This window comes from Staurois parvus, unplaced genomic scaffold (assembly GCF_062004578.1).
Source record: "Staurois parvus isolate SC_StPar_1 unplaced genomic scaffold, SC_StPar_1.0 ptg000232l, whole genome shotgun sequence".
NCBI classification, from domain to species: domain Eukaryota; kingdom Metazoa; phylum Chordata; class Amphibia; order Anura; family Ranidae; genus Staurois; species Staurois parvus.
Window position 1 is genome coordinate 8,151,514 of NW_028318028.1, and position 10,541 is coordinate 8,162,054.

The 10,541-nt window shown below is 39.5% G+C and overlaps 1 long non-coding RNA gene across 1 annotated transcript; it reads right to left on the reverse strand.

The window, feature by feature from the left end:
• Positions 1-3,642: 3,642 nt before the first annotated feature.
• On the reverse strand, positions 3,643-10,412 carry LOC149460339 (uncharacterized). Its single transcript, XR_016313095.1, has 3 exons — positions 10,093-10,412; positions 7,219-7,304; positions 3,643-5,233 (listed from the first exon to the last, which is right to left on the reverse strand). It is a non-coding gene; the product is annotated as an uncharacterized LOC149460339 (long non-coding RNA).
• Positions 10,413-10,541: the final 129 nt, after the last annotated feature.

Consider the following 10,541-nt stretch of genomic DNA (forward strand, 5'->3'; position numbering starts at 1 on the left):
CAGAGGAAGATGCCAGATGTCTGGGGTCAGTGTAGTAGCTGAGCTGCTGCTTCTTCCAGTGTTCCTCTCAGACTCAGTGCTTTACTGCAAGCCGATTGGTGGCTGCTGATCACGGTTGAGTTCCAGCCCTTCTATTCTCATTCATCAGTAGAGATGGAGCTGCACCTGTGAAGGAAGGAAATATCTGACTCATGATGTCTCATGTCCTTGTGAGTGTGACTTGGCCTGCCGGCTATCCATCACATGTGCAATGTGTCAGTGAGTGATGACATCATCACGATCCCATAGCCTGCACTTCTAGTACCTGCTGGGCCTGCTGATCTGTGTCAGTGTTAGTGGTGGTGTGTTGTGTCAGATCTGTCACTGTTTGGGATCACTCAGTTCAGGTGTTTTCTGTGTGTGTGTGGGCTGGGCTACCTGCTTTCACAACATTTTATCTCCCCCCATTGCCTGGGGAATTCCAGCCTGGAATCTATCAGAGCTATCTTATGGCACTTATTTTTGCAAATTCAATTAAATATAGCAGTTTCATGTTTTGTTACATAGTTAATCTGTCTGAAAAAAGACAAAGTCCATCTAGTTCAACTAGTTAAAAAAAAAGTTGTAATCCTATACCCACAGATGATCCAGAGGAAGGCAAAAAACCCAGCAAAGTACGGTCCAATTTGCTCCTGCAGGGAATAAATTCCTTCCTGATCTCCCGAGAGGCAATCGGATATTCCCTGGATCAATTTTACCTATAAATGTTAGTATCCAGTTATATTATGTGTATATAGGAAATAATCCAGGCCTTTTTAAAGCAATCTGGACCTAAAGAGTGCCCCCTTGTCCTCTGTGATGACATCAGGTTGAATATCTCTACACCAAGTTCACTACATGAACCACTGATGTGCCTAGATTGTAAGCTTTAACGAGCAGGGCCCACTGTTTCCTCTTGTACCAAACTATTTTATAAAGTGCTGCACAAACTGTTGGCGATATATAAATTCTGTATAATAATAAAAATAATAATATTTATACATGTCATATCCCCCCTTAATCTCCTCTTCTCAAGAATAGTTGCATAAAAAAATCCAACTGATCTAGTTTTATATAATATAGTTTCAATTGTGTACAAAGCAGGTTCTCATTTAGCGAGAGTAACAAGCCTTGTGTATAAAACCTGGAAGAAGGAGGCATTAGCTCGGTTTGGGTATTCCTCCAGTATACACACAGCATATGGAGTGTTCTTTGACTTCACAGCTGCAGCCACTTCACAATGTAGACATTTTTCTTCCCCACCTTGATGAGAGACAGTCCGTTCCTGAGAATGTGCGTACCAAGCACAAGAACGTCATCTGGATCGGTCACCTTCCTGCGGTTAAAACTGACTCCACCTTTTCTGATTATAACAAAGCCACAGGCACCTTCTGGGATTGCCATGGACCAGTTTTGTCACCTCCACATCCAGTCTCTTTTTGATTTAATATTTTTGACTGTTTTTAAAAATGTGTTTTATTATTACTTTTTTTGGGGGGGGGGCACAAGTAGCCGGTATTGCCTAGGGTGCAAAATAGTCTAGCACCAGGTCTGAAGGATAAAACATATCAGGAAAGACTGAAGGAAGAACTTAAAAACCTAACAATCTTCAGAAAAGAAGGTAAATTTTAAATTAAGAGTGTGAATAACTTTCTGTATTTCCATTGAGAAGCTAAAATCAAGAACATGGGAACATGACCTCAAACTAGCAGGAGGACAGTTTAAATCTAATTGCAGAAATAAATTATTTTACTGAAAGTCAGGCCTGGAGTGAAAGGAAAAGGAAAAAACATAGACAGGGGTTAAAGGGGTTTGGGTCTAAAAAAGGTTCCTCTTAGTCTTGAAAGAAAATTAGGTTACAGGGACTTACTTGATAAGTGACCAGGATATGAACGAGTGGAGCTGTAGGGGGTTGTCAGGAAGGAGGTCTCAGGAGGTCCTCAGTAGGAGGAAAACTTCGTTGGGTATAATTTCACAGCCGGTCTGCTGCCTTTTGACTTCTGCAGAAATCACACTGGTGATTTGGAGAATCTGCTTTCTCAACTGCGAGCTGTGGCTGCTGAAAAAGGTACTAAATGGTTGCAGTCCCAAGATAGTGAGCTGCTGACAGGAGTAGGGCAGGAAGGTCTTACTCCCACGCCACCTGCTTCTGCACATGCTCATTCCCAGACTCTGTTTCTGTCTTACAAATGGCGGTATAGATACTGGAATTTTTTTTTTATACAAGTAATGGAGGTGATCAACGACTTATAGCAGGACTGAGGTGGGCATTCTGACACTGGGGGGACCTGACTAACTGTCACTAACATCCCCAGTGACACCAATACAGTGATCAGTGTTAATAAAAAGCACTGACACTGTACTAATGACACTGGGCAGGAAGGCGTTAACATCTGGGGGTTAACCTCACTAGCGGTCTGATTATGTCCATATTTCTGTGCTTAAAGCGGTACATTTTTTTGCATGGAAATATGTATTTTTTTTATTGTAGGCCTGTAATTTTTAGGAATAATTCACTGAAATCTGTCCGAACAAGAGTCTAGTAAACATCCCGGGTAGGATAAAACTTGAAACACGAAATCATACATTATAATTTATTAAATAATCATAAAAAATAGTAATATAATAATAATAAATTGAATTCAATAATATAATTAAACCAAAAACACTGAAATTTGAAATATAGCTCCAAGTTCGCACATCACTGAGCAAAGTCGCAAAATCGTTTTCAGTGTCTGATGACGAATTTCCCCACGAATCATTATCACTCAATTCTGCAAGTAGTTCTAATTTACTATCGCTGTTCTCTAGATGGTCTAAAACTGCTTTTGACCTAAAGGGACGCTTTTTGGATGCCATGCACGTTTCTCAGTTTCAAAGTAGAAAGAACAGTAAAAATGCAGGCAGGGCACAGGACAAAGCACTCGGGACAAAATGTATGTGAAATGCTTTGATACAGTAATGTTTTACTATGTGATTTTAGTGTATTTATAGAATGTCACTTTTTGACATTTTCAAATTTCCCACCGTTCCGTCCCCCGTACGTCCCGATGCTCGCAGGGGACGGAACCCAGAAGACAGATGCTGGCATCCGCCGAAGGACATTACAGGGGACACTGCAGGAGGGACATTGCGGGAGCGCAGGACAAGTTAAGAAAAGAACAGATCCTGGATCAGCGCTGCAGGGTATTCCCAAGTGTAGCTCGGGGTTACCGCTTGTGGTACTGAAACTTTACCAAGAGCTACACTCGGGAATACCGCCAGGGGGTTATCTGTGTGCTGTTTCACTGTGTGCTGTGTGTGTGTTTCACTGTAAGCACACTGCTTTGTATGACTGCTATGCAGAGCCATACAAAACAGTGTGCAGGAGCTGACAGGGGAGAGATTGTATTGTTTACATACAGGTCTCTCCCCTGTTGGTGATACACAGTGATCGCTGGGTGCTGGCAGGGAATCTCCGGCCGGGACCTGGTGATCGACAGATGAGGCCGCCAATGGCGGCGCGGGAGCCACACACCTCCTACAATTCAAACTCATGAAGTTTGCTGCACCACTAATAAACTGAGAATTAGATTAAAAAAATCAAGGATATGTTTTAGTTAGCAAAAATGACTTTAAAAAATGTGTTGTAGAGAGTTTATTTATGTTACAACAATGGCTTTAGAGGACACCATTTCATACAAATAAATAAATACTGAAATTGATACATTATATAACAGGTATTTTTACATTCAACATAACACACTGTAAGGCCTTTGTACATTAAATGTAACAAGTTGTAAGCATACAAGAGTGAATAGTCAACTTACAAGCAGAAAGCATTTAATGCAAAAATATTGTAATAGAGCCCTTACTATTTAAACTGGACTGCAGGCTCATAGCTAAATATACAGCTGAGCTGCTTTACCAGCCAAATGATATTTATTTTGTACAGTCAGTTCTGGGCTCACGTTTCCTATCAGACAGTACAGCCAGGTTCTTGACCTCAACTACAGAAGGTAAATAATACACTTACAGCCTGCTGATTGGACAGTGATGGTCCAGCAACACACTGATGAGGCTATTGTTCTGCTCTATCCTCCTATCAGGATGATCACTGTCAGTGCAGGTTTCTGATTGGTTACTTGTGTTGGAATTCCTAGCCCAATCTCATTGCTGCTGTGCAGGGGATCACAGAGGACTGGTAGCAATACAGAGTAAGGTACTAACGCTAATTTCTTTTAAAAAGGCACTGAATGATTTATACATATTTTTTCTTTGTATTTAGCTGTGTGACTAGCATTATTCTTCTATTACTGGGTTTAGATACACTTTACAAAAAAGTTCCAACTTCATTCAATCTTCTAATGAAAGCTAACTCAAATATTTGGGAGAACTAGTGATTGAGTTATCTATGTAAGCTTTTAAAATTATGCTTTATATCTGTTTTAACTACACATAAAATTTTGCTTTAGATACACGCTTTTGAGATTTCGTCTTCAGCTTGTACTTTATCAATCTTAAATTAGGCAATAAAAGGTATCGCCTAAACTCAAAGCTTTTTACCGTAATAAATGGCTAACAGTACAACACTCTACTACCAATCTTTGCTTTACAAATAATAAATGGCACCAGACTGGCAACCTTAAACATATCTCTCTTAATAGGTTTCCTGAGAAAATTATTACTTATATCTCAATTGAAGTTAGTGAAATCAATATTTAGAGAGATATTGTACTAATAGTTTTGATCTGCTTTATATATGTATGATTTGAATAAATAAAATAAAATTATGCAGCAGGAATTCAGTGCAGCATGTAGCCTGCTGTTTGTTGCATGAGACCTCCATTTTCATTTATAATTCCCTGCTCTAGCAGTTGCACAGTGTAATTAAAAATGACTGCAACGTACAGTAGACACTAGAATTAAAATTCATTCATAATGTAATCAGTACAGCACTATAAAAAGGTGTGAGACTTCAGTTGGGCTGTAAAATACTGTCCTAAAATATAATAAATTAAAAAAAAATCTCCTATTCATTGTGACATCTTCTTGTATTCACCCCATAATGACCACCCGTATTGGGCACGGCACCCATCTCCATATTGTTGTGCATTGATGAAGGATAATTCCTGCAGTGTTCCCTCTCTCTTGAGTTAGATGCACATGCCTCCCGGGCGGCACGGTTTGGGTGATAAGAAGATGAAGTGCTTGTGGCACACTTCCCTCGAAATGACTGTAGGGAACAAGAAGAAAGTCGATGAGAGAAAGTAACATAGCTTGAAATGATTGTAGTGAGCAAGAAGAAAAGTGCTAAGGGATTGAATTGCTCAAATGCTTGCAGCTAGCATGAAGAGAAATTAGAGATGGAAGCACTGGTTGACAGTTCTGGGTAGCTTGAATAGTCAACCCCAGCCAATAATTTCCAGTACTTCATCAAACCAACCACTTTCTGACCAACCAAGCAGTCACCATGCCAAACAGGATATTAGAGAAAGAATTTCCAATTGGCTTTGCATAGTGACTTAATTACTAGTGACTAAATGAGTCCTATAGAGGTAGAGGCCTAGTTTGCAGCTGTGGCCAGTGCGGCCGTTATTCCTATACCACTAGTGAGCAGAAGTACTAAATCCAATAGAAAATCTTTGGAGGGAGCCGAAACCCCGTGTTGCTCAGTGACAGCCCCAAAACCTGACAGATCTAGAGGAGATCTGTGTGGAGGAGTGGGCCAAAATCCCTGTTGCAGTGTGTGCAAACCTGGTCAAGAACTACAGGAAACGTCTGACCTCTGTAATTGCAAACAAAGGCTTCTGTACCAAATATTAACACTGATTTTCTCAGGTGTTCAAATACTTATGTTCAGCGGTGCAAGACAAATAAATTCTTTCAAAATCATACAATGTGATTTGCTGAATTTTTGTTTTTAAATTCTGTCTCTCAGAGTAGGAATGCACCTACAATGTGAATTTCAGACCCCTCTATGATTTCCAAGTGGGAGAACTTGCAAAATTGCAGGGCGTTCAAATACTTCTGTTCCTCACTATATATATATATATATATATATATATATATATATATATATTAGACAACATACAAAAAGTACAAAACCAAGCTATATTGAAGGAACTATGATCAATTGTTTTTCCTCTTCCTCTCTCTCTAGATATAGAGCACCTCCTAGGTAGCTAAGCGGAGCTAGACTCAAATAGTTAGAGAGGGGCTGAGTAGCAGCCCGGGTGCAACAATCAGAAGGAGGTTAAATTTGGGTCAGAACTGAGAGGTTCTGCAGGCCAGCTTTCTGAGACTTCCCCCTGCCCTAGAACGTTCTCCAAAAACAACACTCACAAGCAGAGTGCACTTGGAGAGAGAGAACAGTGACCCCACTCAGCTTTCACCAGCTGCAGCAATCATAAGGATTACCATCTTAATACCACTGTCATCTGTAGTGCACCAGTCATGTGCACTCGGCTTGTGAGTGTTGTTTTTAATTTATTTCAATAAATTTTATATATGAGTATACACTATGTAAGCTTCTCTCTCCATATAACCGGGGAATCTTTTTTCATTGAAATTTGGAGGACCCATACCCAAAGGATATCCCCATAACCCAGGGACAATAGGGTCAACAGTGTGATTAGACCAAGGTTCAGTAGGTCTAACCACCAGGTGAGAGGCTGATGGTGAAGGTTCCTCACTAGTGGTGATTCCAGTTTCCTGTTTTCTCTGAACACTTGGACGGAAGGGAACGTCTTCATATCTACTGATTGAGACTTTCATTTGAATGTTTCTCATGTCATTCTGATGAATGGTTACATTATTACTATGATACATTTATATAATTGACTCAGTGGGAATCTTGACATGTACAGAGGATTTGTTATAGAGTTTATGTGGACTTTTAATATTCATTATCTGTAGCGCTGTCCTATCTATTATAATGAGGCTGTCAATCTGCTGGGGGTCCATCCGCATTAGCATTTTTATCTTGGTGTCAGGAAAACTTGTCAGAAATGACTTAGGCTGACAGCAGAGAAACAAAGCAGCAGACAGAAATGACACTCAGTGCTCTGGATTGAGACAAGTACACACTATAGAGGGATATGATTTGTTCATATTTCATGTCTGAGGTTTACAACCACTTTAATAAAAAAAATATCTACAAACTATACCATGTCTTTTCCATTTATGACAGCAAAAAACAAATTGAAAAGGTGTGCTTACCCTAAATACAGCGTATGCAAACAGTGAAAAGGCTAGAATGGATCCCAGACATATGAGGATGATCTTCCAGTAGTTACCATATATTTCTAAAAAAAAGCATTAAAAAGTTGTTATTACATTATATTTATTATGGATCACTGGGTTATGTTTTGAACATCTCCATGATGGGAGGTAACACATCTGGCTGTCCTTTTTGGCTTTGTAATATTATTCCCCATTCAGGGCAAAGTGGCAGATAATGTTAAATTTGACCAAAATTTACCAAATACGTGGAGTGAATAACAGCAAAAAGATTGTGAATGCACCTACATTTGCCTGCTTTAATAAGTTAAACTCAATGAACTTGTGCTCATGGGCAGTATGAGGCATTCAATGTACATAGCAGGCATATTTCCAAGCCCAGGGGAGTCTAATGAATAGCTGTATGGTAGCTGTACATAGGTATACACTGTGCTGGCTTGTGCATGGCATAAATTTACATGCAACCACGACGTATACAAAAATACAGCTGGTGTAAAGCCATCCATTACTAAGTATGGTGGTGCACTCTCAAACGTGGCAATATGCCGACAATGTACATCCTATTTAGTGGGAGGTGTTTTGTAGTTCACACAAAAGACCTGGGAGAAGTGAAAATGTTGTTTGCGGTTTCAGTTCAACAAACAGGTTCTGGCAAGATCAACAGGTATGATTCTATATTTGAACTAGTCTAAAAAAATACAACTACTGCAGCTACCTCATTTAAAGACTTCAATATATTACATTTGTTGTCTATAGTTTAGATATACTTGAAGAAAAGAGACCTGGTAATGACATTTGATTGTTTGCTAGTTTGAAGTTAGTGTAAACCACAACATGACACTATGACACCTACAGTAGCACTGTTTTTCATGAGCTACAGTATGTTGTGCCATTTCTATTCTTTTGCATATACAGTATATATATATATATATATATACATATATATATATATACACAATATATATATATATATATGTATATATATATACACAATATATATATATATATGTGTATTTATATATTTTATTCTTGTTTGGATCTTATATCTAATTTATCCATTTCCCATCTGCATGCATTTGCTCCAGCATCAACTTTGCACCATTGCTCTGGGCTGGTTTATTGATAGTGATGAAGACGGATCATGTCAACGCAAAATGTTTGATTTACTAAAGGAGCTGAGCATGTTCACTATGCACAGGGAAGTTTTTACTTAACTTAGTGAAAGTGGCAAAAATTAACTTTGCAAAAAATTACCCAATCACGTGCACTCACCAGCACAGCCCAGCACAAATGGTGAGGACCTGCCCTTAATAAAACAAACACAAGTAGCCTTTCCTGCCACAAATTTTGGTTGGGCAGCTTTTTTAACCTAGACATCCCTGAAACAGGCTTCATATACATGGGCAGAAATCATTTTTCTGAAAGCAGCTCCAGGTTATCGAATGTGCATACGCATATTGTGTAATTTACAGGCATATCCAAGACCAGTGTTCAGGGGTATTCACAAAATACCCCAAACCTACGTTCAGAAAGGAGAGTCCAGCATAATTTACGCCCGTACCAGGGGCGGACTGACAACTCATGGGCCCCCCGGGCAATAGGGGATCATGGGGCCCCTGTGTCCTTGCCCAAACTCAAAAAAGCATATGAAAAAGGTACCAGGGGCATCTCATGGGGCCTCCTACTGACCCCGGGCCCTCGGGCAGTGCCCGAGTTTCCAAATGGTCAGTCCGCCCCTGGCCCGTACACACTTAAGTGCATCTAAATGTGCATAAATGTGAGTGTACATTTATTCTACTGGATAAAATAAATTCATATTATACCAAATAGAATCAGTTTACACTCATACACATCTAAACACAATGCGCACATACTTATGCGTTTAAATAAGTATAAGAACAAAAATATTTTTTCTGCCAACGTCTGGCAGCATGTTTGGAGCATCTTTTCATAGGTCCTTGTGCATGGTGCCTTATAGCACTGCTTGGATCAAGTTTTTATTCTGATGCAATGAAAGCAACACAGCACGGTGAAGGATACCCTCCTCCCCTATCCTGTGATTGGATAATGAAGCAGCAGCAATGCACAAATGAGGTCAACCCTCTGATCTCCCCTTCTACTGGCCAACCCTTGTATACCGTTCAGTATTGGAAATACAAACGTAACATAACAACTAAATAACTTTACCCAGCTGTCAAATAAATTGAGGATAATGATCCTAACTCATTTTTCAATGAATGGGCATGCAAACGCAGGAAGCTGCAAGACTAAACAGAGGTTTCAACTGCCTAGCTGTGCAGTGTGGCAAAGGCGTGGGAACCACAAGGCTGAACAGAGTTTTGTATTTTTTGGAACTAATACCTACAGTATGTATTTCAGCTATATATTTAACTGCTGTCCTGGATATTCTCTTGGAGGCTAAATAGTTATTATATGCACTGTATTATGTAATTTTATTTTTTAAATATTTAGTGACATTTGAAATCAAGGTCAATTGCTGTAGATTATAACTGAAAATATGAAACTTTTCTTCATGACAGTGAGATATAAGAGCATATATTTCCATCAACCATTAATAAATATATTCTAGACTGAAAATATAATTTGAATGAACCATTTTGTGAAAAAAAAGCAGAAAATCTGAGACTGGTGCATCATTGCATATTATTATTATTATTATTATTTTAATGTGAGTGAACCATTTATATTATTGTTATTATTATTATTATTAACAATAATAATAATGATAACACTAATAGTTATAAAAGTAATAATAGTGTTTTTTTTATTCCAAATAAAGTTTCCACTGGAAAATTGCACTTTTTTTTACATCATAGAGCAAAATGTACTTACCAGCATTAAGGAGCTGAGGAAGTGATAGGGTGCTTCCACCAGCAGAAGTTGTAGTGGCTCCATTAGGGGTTATGATACTTCTAGCAGGGGTTGCGCTGCTTCCAGCAGGGGTTGCGGTACTTCTAGCAGGGGTTACGCTGCTTCCAGCAGGGGTTATGGTACTTCTAGCAGGGGTTACGCTGCTTCCAGCAGGGGTTATGGTACTTCCAGCAGGGGTTGTGGTACTTCTAGCAGGGGTTATGGTACTTCTAGCAGGGGTTACATTGCTTCCAGGAGGGGTTGTGGTACTTCCAGCAGGGGTTATGGTACTTCTAGCAGGGGTCGTGGTGCTTCCAGGAGGGGTTGTGGTACTTCCAGCAGGGGTTATGGTACTTCTAGCAGGGGTTACATTGCTTCCAGGAGGGGTTGTGGTACTTCCAGCAGGGGTTACGCTGCTTCCAGCAGGGGTT